This window comes from Lactuca virosa, chromosome 1 (assembly GCF_052849685.1).
Source record: "Lactuca virosa cultivar CGN04683 chromosome 1, Lactuca_virosa_CGN04683_v6, whole genome shotgun sequence".
In the NCBI taxonomy this organism is placed as follows: domain Eukaryota; kingdom Viridiplantae; phylum Streptophyta; class Magnoliopsida; order Asterales; family Asteraceae; genus Lactuca; species Lactuca virosa.
In genome coordinates, this window is record NC_136426.1 from 202,358,098 (window position 1) to 202,373,566 (window position 15,469).

Sequence of the window (15,469 nt, forward strand, 5' to 3'; positions counted from 1 at the left end):
TCGACGAGAAAGTCAAAGAGTTTCGCTTTACGAGGAGCGACGATGAGTCCTGCGTATATGTCAAAGCTAGTAGGAACATAGTTAGCTTTCTCGTGTTGTATGTGGATGACATACTACTCATAGGAAACGACATCCCAACCTTGCAGGAGGTTAAGTCCTGGCTTGGGAAGTGCTTCACTATGAAGGACCTCGGAGAAGCTGCCTATATTCCGGGGATAAGGATAATGAGAAACAGGAGTGAGAGACTAATAGGACTTAGTGAAAGTACTTACTTGGATAAAGTATTGAAACGTTTCTGCATGGAGAATTCCAAGAAAGGGAGTTACCGATCCAAAGCAATACCAGACTGAGTAAGACTCAGAGCCCGAGTATAAAGACTGAGATGGCAAAGATGAGCCGAGTACCTTACGCTTCCGCAGTTGGCTCAATCATGTATGATATGACTTGTACCCGCCCTAATGTGGCCTTCGCATTGAGCATGGTCAGCAGATATCAAGGGAATCATGGTAGAGCACATTGGACCGCAGTCAAGAATATTCTTAAGTACCTACGAAGGACCAATGAATGGTTTCTTATCCTCGGTGGGAGTGATGACCTAAGAGTACGAGGGTACAGTGACGCCAGTTTTCAGAGAGACCGAGATAAATACCGATCTTAGTCAGGCTGGGTCTTTACTCTTAATGGAGGGGCAGTTACTTGGAAAAGTTCCAAGTAGGAAACTGTGGATGATTCAACGTGAGAATCAGAGTACATAGCAGCAAGTGAAGCGTCAAAGGAGGCGATATGCCTAAAGGACTTCATCGGAGACCTTGGAGTTGTACCTGCCATAAAGGAGCCTATGGAGATTTTCTGCGACAACGAAGGTACGGTTTCCTTTACCAAGGAACCAAGACATCATGGCAGATCCATGCATATCGATATGAAATATCACTTTATTAGACATCACGTAGAAGAGGGGCTCCTCGTAGTGAAGAGGGTATCATCAGAGGATAACTCAGCAGATCCCCTTATGAAGGGACTGAGTAGGGTCAAGCAATTGTAGCATGCTAGGAGAATTGGGCTGAAGGACGATATTAGGTTTTGTGATTAGATAGCTTTTAGGAACTTGTAATAGATAAATTGTAATTAACATTTGATGATTAAAAAAAAGGTGTTTTATGTATAAGTAAAGTTATTGTCTTGTGTTAATTATTTACTATTGTTTCACTTTGCATGTTTTGACTTCCTGAATAATAAGATTATTCGAACCATCCACAGTCGATCATACATTGGAAGTATGAAAGAAGACTGTCATGAATTGGCTTGTAGACTGTCTAAAGTGTTTGGACATAGCAAAAGATTACTACAACGTTCATGAGTTCTTATGAAATAAGATTTGAGTAGTGGAGTAAACCCGCGCTGACCTGAATCACTTCATGGAATTTAATAACGAGTGATTGTAAGACGATAATATCATATAGTCTTTAAAACCTAGATATATGAGTTGTTGTTTGCGAGTTGGTTGTACATTGATAATGCGTAAACACATCGGTAACTTGTTGTTATAGAACATATTGTTGTGTACAATTTGATGGGCAAATAGTACAAGCATATAAGTTGAAGTTTATTTATTCATTTTCTCGCACAAGGATAAAAGCGATATCTTGGGCCCCTCGATGATTTGGTCAGGACTAAGTTGATGTGTTCAATTAAGTTCTATGTCGAACAAATCAGAGATCGAGAAACAAACTATTGGACAATAAGTATGACCATGTTCCATGTGATTTTACACACGATATCTTGAGAACGGAGGATTATACGATCCCTTATCTATAGGACGTGTCATTTGACTTGGTCAGAGTTGACAGAGGCTTTTTGAGAGCTACGATTGCTAATCAGATTTGGAAGTCGTACTTGCAATTATAGTTATTAGACTTATCCAAGTGGGAGACTGTTGGATTAGGTGTCTAAGTCCATGACTATATTTAGTATGTACTTGACCCGATTATGAGCATGGTCCTTTTGGGTTGCCTTTACCAGAGCAACTTGACTGACTGATTAGTGGAGAGAGAGGATAATATGGTTTATTAATATATTATAAGAATAATATATTAAAAGAGAAATCATATTCGTTAATTAATATTGGTCAAGAATTAATTAAGAATTAATTTTGTGATCAAAAGATATTAACTGAACTTAGGGGACTTGAATTGCAATTATAAGATAATTGGATTTTGGGTTGTGGATCCCTATGGATCAAGGGGTGGACGGAATTAGGGTGGAAGCCCACCTTGAATTCGTCCAAGGCCTTATTCCAGAAGGTTCTTTGGATTGGTTAAGGCCTAATCTATCCAATTAGGGTTTTTGACTGAAACCCTAGCATCAAACCTATAAAAGGAACCCTAGGGCATCCAAAATCGGCTACCAGTGAAACCCTAGAGTTCTTAGAGCCGATTTTGTGCCTCCATCTCCTCTCTCCAAGATCATTCTTCTTGCTTTGGTGTTTGTGATCCATAAGAGGTATTACATTTGTGATACTAAGCTCTTGAAGATTGAAGATTCTTGCTATTATTGAAAGGTAATCATCTAAACCTATTTAGTCATAGATTTCGATTTATGTATGCTAGAATTAGGGTTTGTAAGCTTTGGATGATTTGCATGTACAATAGAGAAAACTAGATCCAAAGCTTTAGGGTTTGCATGTGCACATAGGACTGATGTAATGCTCAAAACCCATCAGTGTTTACTTTAGTTATCCCTTTAGTTGATAAGCGTAAGAATTAATACAAAACTGGGATTGAATCTCAACATTCATAGGTTGACACAGGACGACAGTTAGACTTTAGCACCCATATAGTATTGGTTAAGGACCTCTAAATTAGTTGTAGCATCAAAATTTAGAAAACAAAGATCGATGGTGATAAGTAGATATCAAGGAAGGATGATGACTAGGACAACCATAAAATGGTTATGAGTTTTTAGGACCACCGAAAGGTTGATCGTGAGTCTTCAAGCTTGGGGGCATGATAACAAGAGCGATTTGGCTTCAAATTCCAGTAGTTGGATAAGCATCACGATGTATCGTGAATGAATTGCACGAACAATAGTTATACCTCGATATAGGTAATGTAGTCAGAACCTTATGAGATAGCTATTAGGCGACCTAGTGTTCATTATAACCTAGTAGGATGAAAGAGAACTAAGGCATTTTATGAGTCTGTTCGCAATTATTGGTTCCATTGTCTTCAAGCTAGTAAAATAGTCATAGTAGTTTTGGTTAAAATTCAGGATGTTGGAACACATAAATTAGAATGGAATACCAATTGCAAGCTAGATTCACGTGCGTTTTAAGATAGGTCGTAATCCATTTTAGAGGAATGATCCGAAAATTACATTCTGTTAGGATGTTGTAGAGAAATTTCCTTAGTTAATCATCTTATATCGAGTCGATTGTGTCGACATTTCATGACTAAAGGTGATCATCAATCATAGCATGTAAATTTTGGAAGTCCAAACCGACGAATTCCTGGTTTTGGATGACTTCGCAAGGATTTTTGGAGTATGCCTAAGGTAGAAAACGATGTTCAACGACCAAATAAGTACGAATGGACAAATTTGACGCATCAACGTCGGCTAGATCTTGAGTTGATCTGATAAAACCCCAGTAGGATAATATAGGAATTAACTTAAGGTGTGCTAGGAGTAGGATTTTGGGGACAAAATCTCTATAAGTGGGGGAGACTTGTAACACCCTATTTTTCGCCTTACAGTATAATCGACCAGACACGTAAATAAATATCCTTGATAGAAGGCTATTTAGGACAAATAGTCTGGTAGAACGTCGTAGTAATCGCAAAACCGAGAGCATGCGTAGAGAGAACGTCAGAATTTGACTTCATAAGAGGAAGTTATGATTTTTAGAAGTTTCAATGTAGCAGTGTATAACACAGAAAATGAAATAGAGATCGGTCGATTGTTAGGAAAAATAATCTCAATGAGAGTTGAAAATTTCGTCCATATGATTGAATCGATATAAAGACAGTTGAGAATGGAATTCAATGAGAGAGTTATCATTTTTATACGGGCTTTAACAGTCTAAGCCTGTTAAAAATATAACTTTAAAAATAAAGTCAAAATTAACCGACAAAGTCTAAACAAAAGTGGTGGATCTCGTAGATAGCTACACGTGGATAAAAAACCGTTAAAACGGAGCTCGTACAGAGAAGTTATGCAATTTTTAAGAAACAAAATTCACGCACACAGCCGCGCGTCCCGGCCGCTTGTACGGCGCGCACTGACACTCCACCTAGAATGCGACACATGACACCGCGTAGAGAATGACAAGTCATCACCTTCCGACCAGATGTGCAACGTGCCTCCTATAAATACCTTCGATTTTCAGCTTATTCTCTCATCCATTCTCTCTAGAATCCTCTAGAATTCCTTCTACCCCTAGTCTCGATACTTTCTAGTTTTCGGTTACTCTAGCGAAGCCGTGCGGTGTTTGATAACCGGTGGATAGAAGCTCCCGGATCAGAGTTCTGCCCGCATAATTCCTAGTTTTATGAGAAACTCTCTGTAAGTTAGGCTATACATACTATCCTTTAAGTGTAACTTATATTATCATTCATTGTCGTTGTTATGAATGTATAAATAAGATTTATCATAAATTCCGTTTATAAGTTTGATTGATATACTTATGGGAGAGGTGTCTAGAATGGTCATGTTGGCTTGGTTGTTGCATACTATAGTATTCTAGGTTAAAATTTGTCAATCGTCGGAGTAATTGTCTAGGTGAGTTTCTTCACTATATTATGTGCTCCAGTATATATATATATATATATATATATATATATATATATATATATATATATATATATATATATATATATATATATATATATATATATATTTATATTCTTTGTATGTTAGGATATAGTTTCCCTGTAGTATGCAATTAGGCCACTATACTAGTTTAGTTAGTTGTCTGTCGTGTTGAATTGTTTGTCTGTTATATATATATATATATATATATATATATATATATATATATATATATATATATATATATATATATATATATATATATATATATATATATATATATATATATATATATATATATATATATATATATATATATATATATATATATATACAGAAGGCAAGGGGTGGATCAACTTTATGTTGAAGGCCAATAGATGTTTATTGGTGGATCGACAAAGAGGTCGTGAGCCATTATATGTATACATTTTATATGTATTGTGGCATATGATATTTTGGGGAACTCACTAAGCCTAGCACTTACCCAGTTGTTATAAGTCTTTTTCAGGTACTTCGTAAGAAAGGCAAGGTTCGACTTTACTCACGCGCATTTGCAATCATGTTTCCCCATTATACTATGTTGTAATTGAATATTGAAAAAATAAAAATGGAAAATTTGGGTTGAAAATCAAGACATTACACTCTTCTTCTCTTATTCTTTCGACACTTGAGCACATTCATATCATTTCTAAGCTCATCTAGTGTAACATCGTGATTTTGACCATAATTTTTATTAAACACCCTTTTTAACAGAATACGTTAGCGGAAGACTTGGTTATTTCAAAACATTTTCAAATCACCACATTACTTCAAAATCAATTCATAATTCCAAACCATTTACAACATAACAAAAGTGAATGTTTAGTTTGATAAAACATCTAACGTGTCTGAAATGGTATCATCTAATTAAAATAACTATCCCATAAGCAACCCCTCTCACCAAGGCCAAACTTCTAAGATGCATGCACCAATTATAAGGCACAAGTGTCAGCCCCTGCTGAGTGAGTTCATAAGTGTTTCATAAAAGCATACATATCCCAAATGGGTCAATCATTCATTTTACGATGAAGCATAAATATGCAAAACAAATAGCACTTAGCAAACAACCACATATGACAATCGTTCAATCACATTTCATATAAACAAGATTTAATTATTTATACAACCTTTATTTAAATAACCAACATTTTATCATACATCCGACCTTTTGTTATACATCTAACATTCTGACAAACATTTTATTATATAATCAACCATTTATTATATAACCAACCAAATAGCAAGCAACATTCAACCTTATGTATCACAATTCATTTCAACCACTTACAAAACAACATTTCACCATATCATTTTAATTTCAATTCAATCCAATATAGTTATATATTTAATTCAACCGTTTATTGCATATAAAACAATTCACCGTTTATTATACGTAGTTCCATTCAATGATATTAATATACAAGCTCAATTCCACCGATTATAGTTATCAACTTAAAACAACCGATTATTACATATAATTTAATTCACCATTTATTATATGTAATTCCCTTCGACCGATTATCATATACAAGTTCAGTTCAACCGATTATTGCATATAGTCACCTGTCAACCGATTATCTACTTTGGGGTTTCTTAGCGACATGCTACCTAACAACTTAACCATGTTCACTACTCGTGTGCTCCACCAGGTTACTGCTCTAAGTGGCTCATGACTTCCATCCGAATTCACCAACCCCAAGACTTCCACTTTCGCTACCCTGACCTGAAAAGTACATGCACTTCATGGTGTCGTTCAGGATTGGTACAAACGGTGTCAATTCTACCGATACACCTCTTGATTCCCACATGATGCTTGATCCGACCACACCATAAAGCCAACATCACTTCAGTTCTCGTGCACCAGGGTACATGAGAACCATGTGTCACACGACCATCTAGAAAGACCGTGTAACTAATCACCGTTATGGCTTAAGCTCTTTGAACTGATTAAGCTTCCAAGGTTCTACCCATGACACCATTATACCCTACAAACAAACAACCATACATCAATGTACACATGTTACTCATACAACCTTAACGAGCATTGAAACATGTAATAAAATTCAGCATGTTATCACCACATTATGGCATATGTCTAACAATTCATTACAACTTTAATTCAAAATGAGTATGCTAGATGATCAACCAATTCACGCAATATAGCATGTAACAAAATGACATACCATCAATCAAGCATAACATATGACTATTGATTTCATTAGGCATAATCACCACAAGTAAATTCAACTAGCACATACCAAACATAGCATCATATCAAAAGATACCAAGGCATAACCATACACAATGTGAAAACAATAAGATTTACCAAACAAGCATTAAAAATTCTAGCATGATCCAACTTTGCATCAATAATCCACTTATACGATGTAGTTTTCGGTTATAAACTAAATTTAAGAATATTATCAACTCATACCAAAAAACTAATTTTTCATGTGCATCAAATTCACCAAACTGAAAAGCGTCATAGCAAATAAATCATAAAATGGTAATAGCACAAATCACATGGTAGCATCACAAATATCATATCAACATCATGCACAAGTAATGACTAGGTCACCCTAATGTGAATCAAATCACCATTTACGGAACGCATGTTTCAATTATGCACCTTAATGAGTTAAAACTATGAACTCACCTTTAGCCTTGATGAGACTCCCTTCAACTCCAAGTTTTGAACTTACTTGAAGTTCTAAAGACTTCACCTAAAAACCACACATAAGAAGCAATTAACAAATAAAGTACATGCTTCAAAAATACAACTGTAATACTAACTTATAAATATATATATATATATATATATATATATATATATATATATATATATATTTATTTATTTATAATTTCCTAGCCCGACCCCAGTTCAGTGTTTTAATCATAAAAAAGAATCCATAACACTGATTGAGCTGATTCTAGATTTTCTGAAAACTAGACTCGATTTCCTACAAATTTGTTCTTGTGGTGATTTTCTCTAATTCAGCTTAGAATCGCTTCTACAACCCTTGAAGACAGATTAACAATTATGTCTAGCTTTGCAAGTTTTTACCAACATCACCATAAAGCTCAAGATTAAGGAAAGGGACTTAGAATTATTCCATTTTGTACTAAACTAATATTGATTGAAGACATTAAGATATAATTTAGTACTACTGAAAATACTAGAGAGTTGACTAGAAGATGCTTGAAAGTATGATGCTAATAATCACACATCAATCTAACACCCATATCTTTTTCTACCAATTTAGAGTTAAATAGATTACACAACAAGATATATGGGCTGAATTTTAACCGAGACATGAGTGTCCTAAAGGCACAAGGAGTCGAAGCAGCGGTTTAAGTTAGTACCGCCGGTACCCCCGACACATGATACCCTCATGGACGGGTTCAGCAAGCTTTGTATAATAAATTCATTGAGTGGGTTCACGAACCCAAGACTTAGGTGTTGTTTTTTTTTCTGATACAAAATGTCTGCAGTCTGCGGACCACATCTGTAGACCTCTGCAGTAGAAGAGGTGGACCAAACGTCTGCAGTCTGAAAAAAGAAGACTGTTTGTTTTTTTAACATCTGCGGGCTACTAAAATAAACTGAAATCTAAATGAACTTAATTTTTTAAACTTCAAAGTGATTTTTTAATATTTTTATGACTTTGTTATAAATAATTAACAAATCCAGATCAACTTTTATCTATTATTGTATAAAAATAAAAATAAAAATGGTATGAATTAACGTATATATTTGATAAAAACCAACAACTTTGGTTGCAAAGTTATAACTAAACATTATAATTAGGGATCAAAGAATTTGATACATAAATGGATGGAAATAAACTTCGATTTTTTCAATTAAATCCATTAAAAACGTACCATAAATATTTTCTCGGGAAATTGACGATACTGTATTAAATAATGTTTTACAAAATTTGACAAAAAATATAAGAATATATTATGATTTTTTTTTTCATATTTATATAAACAACTTCAACGACTATTATTGTAATAAAACTTTATTTATAAATTTGTCAAAAATATCATGTTTGTATCGTCGAACGTTTTTTTTTAAGTTTTGTAATTTTTTTTCAAATTATTTATCATTAATAAAGTTGGAAAAAATATAAATAAAAAAAACTTAAAAAAATGAAGATATATGTGTTTTTTTAGAGCTAGAAGATGTCTGAAGATGTTAGAAGACTATGGTCCACATCTGCGCCAAGAAGAGGGCGCGCAGACATTTTTAGGTCTGCAGTCTTCAAAAAAACAAACAGTCTGCCAATGCTAATGTCTGCGCGGCGCAGACAGAAGAGACCACACAGATCTGCAGACAAAAAACAAACACCACCTTATTGTCAAAGTGTTGCTTTTCACTTTGACTGACAATAATTTCCCATACGTCCCTTTTTATCTACTTTTTTTTTTAATAAAACAAAAATAAATCGTACAATAAAATATAGACATTTAATGAATTTGACCTTATTTATACAGCTTTTGTAGGAATCTTTACATGATTTTTTTCCTTTTAAATAGACATTTAATGAAGTTGAGTAAAGTTTGTTGACTACAATTCAAGAAATAAACAATAAACAATATTAAATTTCCATGTAAATTTATTTGTTTTTTTTTACTCTTTTTGTCCTCCTGAATTTTAATCGCTTCCGGTACATTCCTTACTTTAATTTTGCATGCATGTACGTTGGTTTTTTTTTCATTTGTTTTTTTTTTGTTTTGTTTTGAATAAAACAAATAAACCATATCAAATTTGCAGCGTTATTCGATTCATTTAATTATGTGAATTTGACTTTGACTGTACCATGGCTTTGCAGGAAATCTTGAATAATTTTTTTTTTTGTTGTTTATATAAGATATATATTTCAAAATTGAACAAATATATAACCAATAGTATAAACAATATCAAATCTACCACTTCATTCAATCTTTTTAATTATCTTCAATGGATTCTCGAGGCCAAGCTAAATAAACCGGTTCTAGCCAAAGACACAAAGCCACACAAGGCGGTTCAAGTCAAGATATTCCATTTTTTTCTCAAGATTTTCAAAATTCAAACTATCAGCAATACCAAAACTATCAAAACTACCAACAAAACCAAAACTACCAACAACCATATTTCCCAGTGCAACAATCTTACAACACATTTAGGCTTCCTAAAGAAAATTAGAGTTATAATCCATGGAATCAGTTTTCTCAAAGGGTTCCAAAAACTCAATTCCAATCTTCTCAACCCGAGAATTTACTGTTTCGTGATGCTCAGAATGAAGAATCGGACAGTTTTAGTGACGACCCAGCTCCCGAAAGAGACGAAGAAAAAACCAACGAGGAGTTGTAACATGTTGCTGAGAAAAAACGCAATTATACACACCTCCAGAAGCGAAAGAACTGGGTGGAACGCGAAGAGTTGGCTTTAGCTAGGGCATATGTCGATGTTTCTAAAGATAAACAATGCGGAAATCAACAAAGGTTCGATGCATTTTAGGAGAGGGTTCTAGAGCATTTTAGTGTTCAAATGGGAGGTTCAGATCGGTCATGACACAAAGTAAACTCAAAATGGAATGACCTTCAAAAGAAATGTAATGCTTTCAACGGCATCTATAACCGTAACATGAATAGTGTGGCTAGCGGGAGATATGAGGCTGATGTTTTACAATCTTCACTAAGCGAGTATCGGAGGACTATTAACCAGAAAGGTTTTCCTCATCAACAAGCTTGGGAGTGGTTGAAAGACAACGCGAAATGGGCATTTGTTACAAAAGTGGGTGAAGACTCCCCGCCTCCTTCTTCAAAACGAACCAAAATATATTCATCCAACGCCTACACATCATCATCTGATCCACAATATCCTCCTGGATTCTCCCCCCAACAACAATAGTCGTTTAGTGTTGAAGACTCACCGCCTCAGAGAAAAATAAAAGGAAAGAAAGCGGCATCAACATCATCAACAGAAAATGAAATGTTTGATCTCGTCAAAGAAATTGTCGGCATCAAGACTGCAACCGAAAAAGAGGCAGAACAGAGACAACGGTACCGGGATGAAAAATTGCGCATTCTCGAAGCTAATGAAGAACGAAAAGCTCAACAGTTGGATCGGGAGATAGAGAACCAAGATATGGAGTATTTTCTCCGGCCGCATGATCATTTGACTAGAGGTATTTTGCGCACGGTGCTTGAAAGGAAACGACAAATTGCAACTAAGTATGGTTGAGAGTTAGAGAACCCGTGAAGTTCAAAATGTCGACATCATTTGACTGGAGAATCTTTCTCTTTATTATTATGTTTTTTATTTTTATTTTTATTTTATTTTCATGTTCATTTTTATTTTATTTTTATTTTTATTTTTATTTTTATTAAGATTCTCTATATGTATCCTTGTTTCATTATCTATACATAGCTATGCTTGTTTCATTATCTATATATATATGCATGCTTGTTTCATTTTCTCTTTATCTTTTCTCTTTTTTCAAAATGAATCAAAACATTCGGAAAATAGTAATGGAAGTTAACGATGATAGTTCATCATCTGAGGATGAACTTATCAACAATAATTTGTTACCTGTAGTGTCTCGTACTGCACAACCGCTTCTTCAAAATAATGTTAGTTCAAGCAACATTCAAAGGAGAAACACAATCCACAGAGATCGTTTAGAGGCTGAACGACTGTTGGTCTGACATTGTTTTGCAGATGATTCAACATATGGTCACGCGCAATTCCGCAGAAGGTTTCATATGAGCAAAGGTTTGTTTATGCGACTTGTTGGTGACCTAGAGACGAATTATCCTTATTTTCAAACAACATGGGATGCAACAAATCAAAGAAGTTTCATTGCGCTGCAAAAATGCACATCAGCAATACGTCAATTAGCGAAGGGTTATAACCCAGACTCGTTAGATGAGTATCTAAATCTGTCAGAAAGAATTTCTCGTGAATCTCTTGAAAACTTTTGCTACGGTGTTATCCAAATGTATAAGCCTGAATATTTACGCCGTCCAACTGACATTCAACTTTTGTATGAAGCACATGAAGCTAGACATGGATTCCCTGGAATGCTTGGTAGCATTGACTGCACACATTGGAATTGGAGGAATTGTCCAATGGAATTGAGAGGCCAATACATGAGGGGTGACCATCAGTATCCATCAATGATACTAGAAGCGGTGACATCACAATATTTATGGTTTTGGCATGCATTCTATGGTGTAGCCGGGTCTAACAATGATTTAAACGTCCTCTACCAATCACCATTTTTTGATGAGAAATATCATGGAACATGACCCGATTGTTCATTTTATCTAAATGGTGAACACTACAAACATGGTTACTATCTTGCGGATGGAATATATCCATCATGGGTTGTATTTGTGCAGGCATATCTATATCCAATTACCGACAAAAAGATACGGTGCAAGGCGGCACAAGAATCAGCAAGAAAGGATGTAGAACGTGCTTTTGGGGTCCTTAAAGGACGTTGGGACATATTAAAGATGCATGCACGAGCTATGACGGTGAAGAAAACAAAAATATAATGTATGCTTGTATTATACTACACAATATGATATTGAAAGATGAGGGTGCTGCGATATGTCCTGTGTATCAGCCTGATCCCCCCACCGACGAAGTCGATGACTAAGAAATAATACCTGGATTGCGCAATGCTGAAACCCACCACCAACTTCGATCTGATCTTACTGATCACATTGAACATGTCTACATTCCAACTCTAGATAATAACTAGTTGATTTCAATTGTCGTTTTAGAATTGAAATTATGTTGTCTTTTTTTAAGTGTATTTTTGTAATTATCGTGTTTTATAATTGTCGTGTATTTTTTTTATTTGTAGTGTGGTTTTTAATTAAATGTTATTTTAAATATTATTTTAGAACTTTTTTTTAAATTAGCAAAAAAAAATCAAAAAAATGTTATGTTTTATTTTAATTTATATTTTCTAATTTACTTAAATAAAAAAGAATATTAAATGTTATTTTTAATATTATTTTAGAATTTTTTTAAATTAGAAAAAAGAATGATATGGAAAGTGGGTTAAGTGGGTTGGGAAAGATAGGATTTCCATATGGTGTGGGTTGCGAAAGATAGAAGAAAGAAAAGTAAAAAAGCTAATGTGGCAGTGGGTTCAGTGGGTTGGGAGGGAAGGACTCCCTCCTCCCTAATAGGGATGGTTAATTCATGGATTAAGTGATTCATTAAGAAATTCTCAAATAGATAGATCTAGATTAAGACTATGTGAGTAAAAACTAGGCTTGCAATTGAACCCGATAAATCCTTGACTAAAACATACACGAAATCCACAACCACCCAACAAGGTGGTGGTGGAAATTCGACAGCCATGGCTGCCGGTGGTGGAATCGACCAAAACTCAAACCAAGAAAAGAAAAACACCACACCAAAGCTATGAAATCTTACCCTAAAAGTTGAATGACTGGTTCACCAACCAAAAACGCAGCTCAAAGGAGACTTTGAAGGAACCCTAGCACCACCAAAATCCCGTCGAAGTACAACCCTCAACCAAAAAACCGCCACAGCCCCTCCTCTCGCCCACGTTGTCTCTCTCGCTCGATATCTCCCTCATGTTCGTCCTTTTTTGTATCACGATGTTGTAGCAACCACGATTCCTTGGAGATGCTATAGATGAGTTCGTAACAGACAAACGAGAATAAGGAACGGTGAATTCCTCATCTCCCGTCGATCGCATGACCAAGGGGAGGTTATAAGAAATTTTTCAAAACAACCCCCACATATCCTTCATTTGATTAATCCCAAATATCCATAACTCTAGTAACTTGACATTCTAAGTTTCTTTTATTGTCAATTAAGCCCTTCTACTCTATTTATGCCCTTTTAATGAATTATATATAAGTTATTTACCACCAAAAGCATTCACTTAAATTTTATGCTTGTTCAGTATATGGATTAATTATTTTAGGTTTTAATTAACACCATTTTTATTTAATTTATTTCATTCTATACCCTTAGATTTGGAATAACTTTACAAAATTTAATATTCAAATAATAGAGAACTAACATCGTTAACAAAAGGATTTTTGGGTCGTTACAACTAGCATCTCTAATCTATTTTAATTTAATACAAGTTCTAAGGTATGTGATTTTATCAGCTCCCAAGGTTTTTGTGACAACCGGCAAGCTTCTGGTCAAGTCAAAGTCAAGTCAAGGTCAACAAGTCAATCTGGTCAACTCAACTAGTGTTTATATGTTAGGAATTTCTTTATGTTTACTAATGTATAACTATAAATCTTAATGCAAAGTAACACTTAAAAGTTTCAAATGTTCAAAATTTAAAACCCTAATCTGATTGAGGGAAGTAACAGCTCTATAAAACACTATTAAGTGCCATTCGGGGGTGTATAGCACTCAAAATGGGATGTAACTAAGTCTACGGTCTTTGAACTACGAAGAAAAACATTAATAAAGGCTCCCGGCAAAGTCTCTCTCAATCTCTCCCACTGTATCTCTCTCTCTCTCCCAAGTCTCTCCCAAATCTCTCCAAGTGTGTGAAATCTCTCCCAAATCTTTCCAATATGTGAAATCTCTCCCAAATCTCTCCAAGTGTGTGAAATCTCTCCAAAATCTCTCCAAGTATGTGAAATCTCTCCCAAATCTCTCCAAGTGTGTGGAATCTCTCTCAAATCTCTCCAAGTATGTGAAATCTCTCCCAAATCTCTCCAAGTGGGTGAAATCTCTCCCAAATCTCTCCAAGTATGTGAAATCTCTCCCAAATCTCTCCAAGGGTGTGAAATCTCTCCCAAATCTCTCTATATACCTTCCTCAATCGAAAACAGGCCAAAACCGAAAGAGAAAACCCAAAAGGACCCTCTTGGTCCGGAACCCTCTTGGTACGGAACCCTCTCCCTACTTTGGAGCTTCTGATGGAATACGGAATGCCCATGTTTGTTTCGGAGCCTCGCACCGGAAGACCTGTTTTGCTTCGGAACTTTTTGTTTACACAGTAGTAATATTCTTTGTTTCTCTCTTCATCCTCGCACCGGAAGACCTGTTTTGCTTCGGAACCTCCTGGTCGGCTTCGCACCTCGGTCCGGACTGCTGGCTTCGCTCCGGAATTCGCATGGGCTTCGGATCCGAGAAAAATTCTTCGGAACTTGCCTGATTGACTCCGGATCCTTGAGAATGACTCCGGATTTTGGCTAGGAGGCTCCAGAACTCCTCTAAGTACTTCGGACCCTCGCAGGATCAAGCCTCCACTCCGGATTTTTGTCATTTTCCAAGTTTTTCACCATTTTAAGGCATTTTGACGTCGGAAATCACACCAAACTCATATTTTTCATATCTTAGACCCCTTAAACCCCTATTTTATGCCAAAATTAATTATTTTAAACATATCAACATAAAATAAAACCCAATATTTTTTTAAGGATTCTAAGTAGATAAGGAGGTTTGACTTTGTGATGTGATGAAAATCCTCCATTTTCCCATGCAAATCTTAGATAAACCCATATTACCCATTGGATAATAAGGTTATCCACCAGTCCTCCATGCAAATGTCAAGTCACCCCCCCCCCCCCCGCCTTATCCTCCCATTTAGAAACGTGAACCTTCCTCCCCAAGTTCCAC

At 35.4% G+C, this 15,469-nt stretch overlaps 1 pseudogene; it reads left to right on the top strand.

Moving 5' to 3' along the window:
- Positions 1 to 10,819: 10,819 nt before the first annotated feature.
- Positions 10,820 to 12,494, top strand: LOC145126558 (uncharacterized; annotated as a pseudogene).
- The last annotated feature ends 2,975 nt before the right edge of the window (positions 12,495 to 15,469 follow it).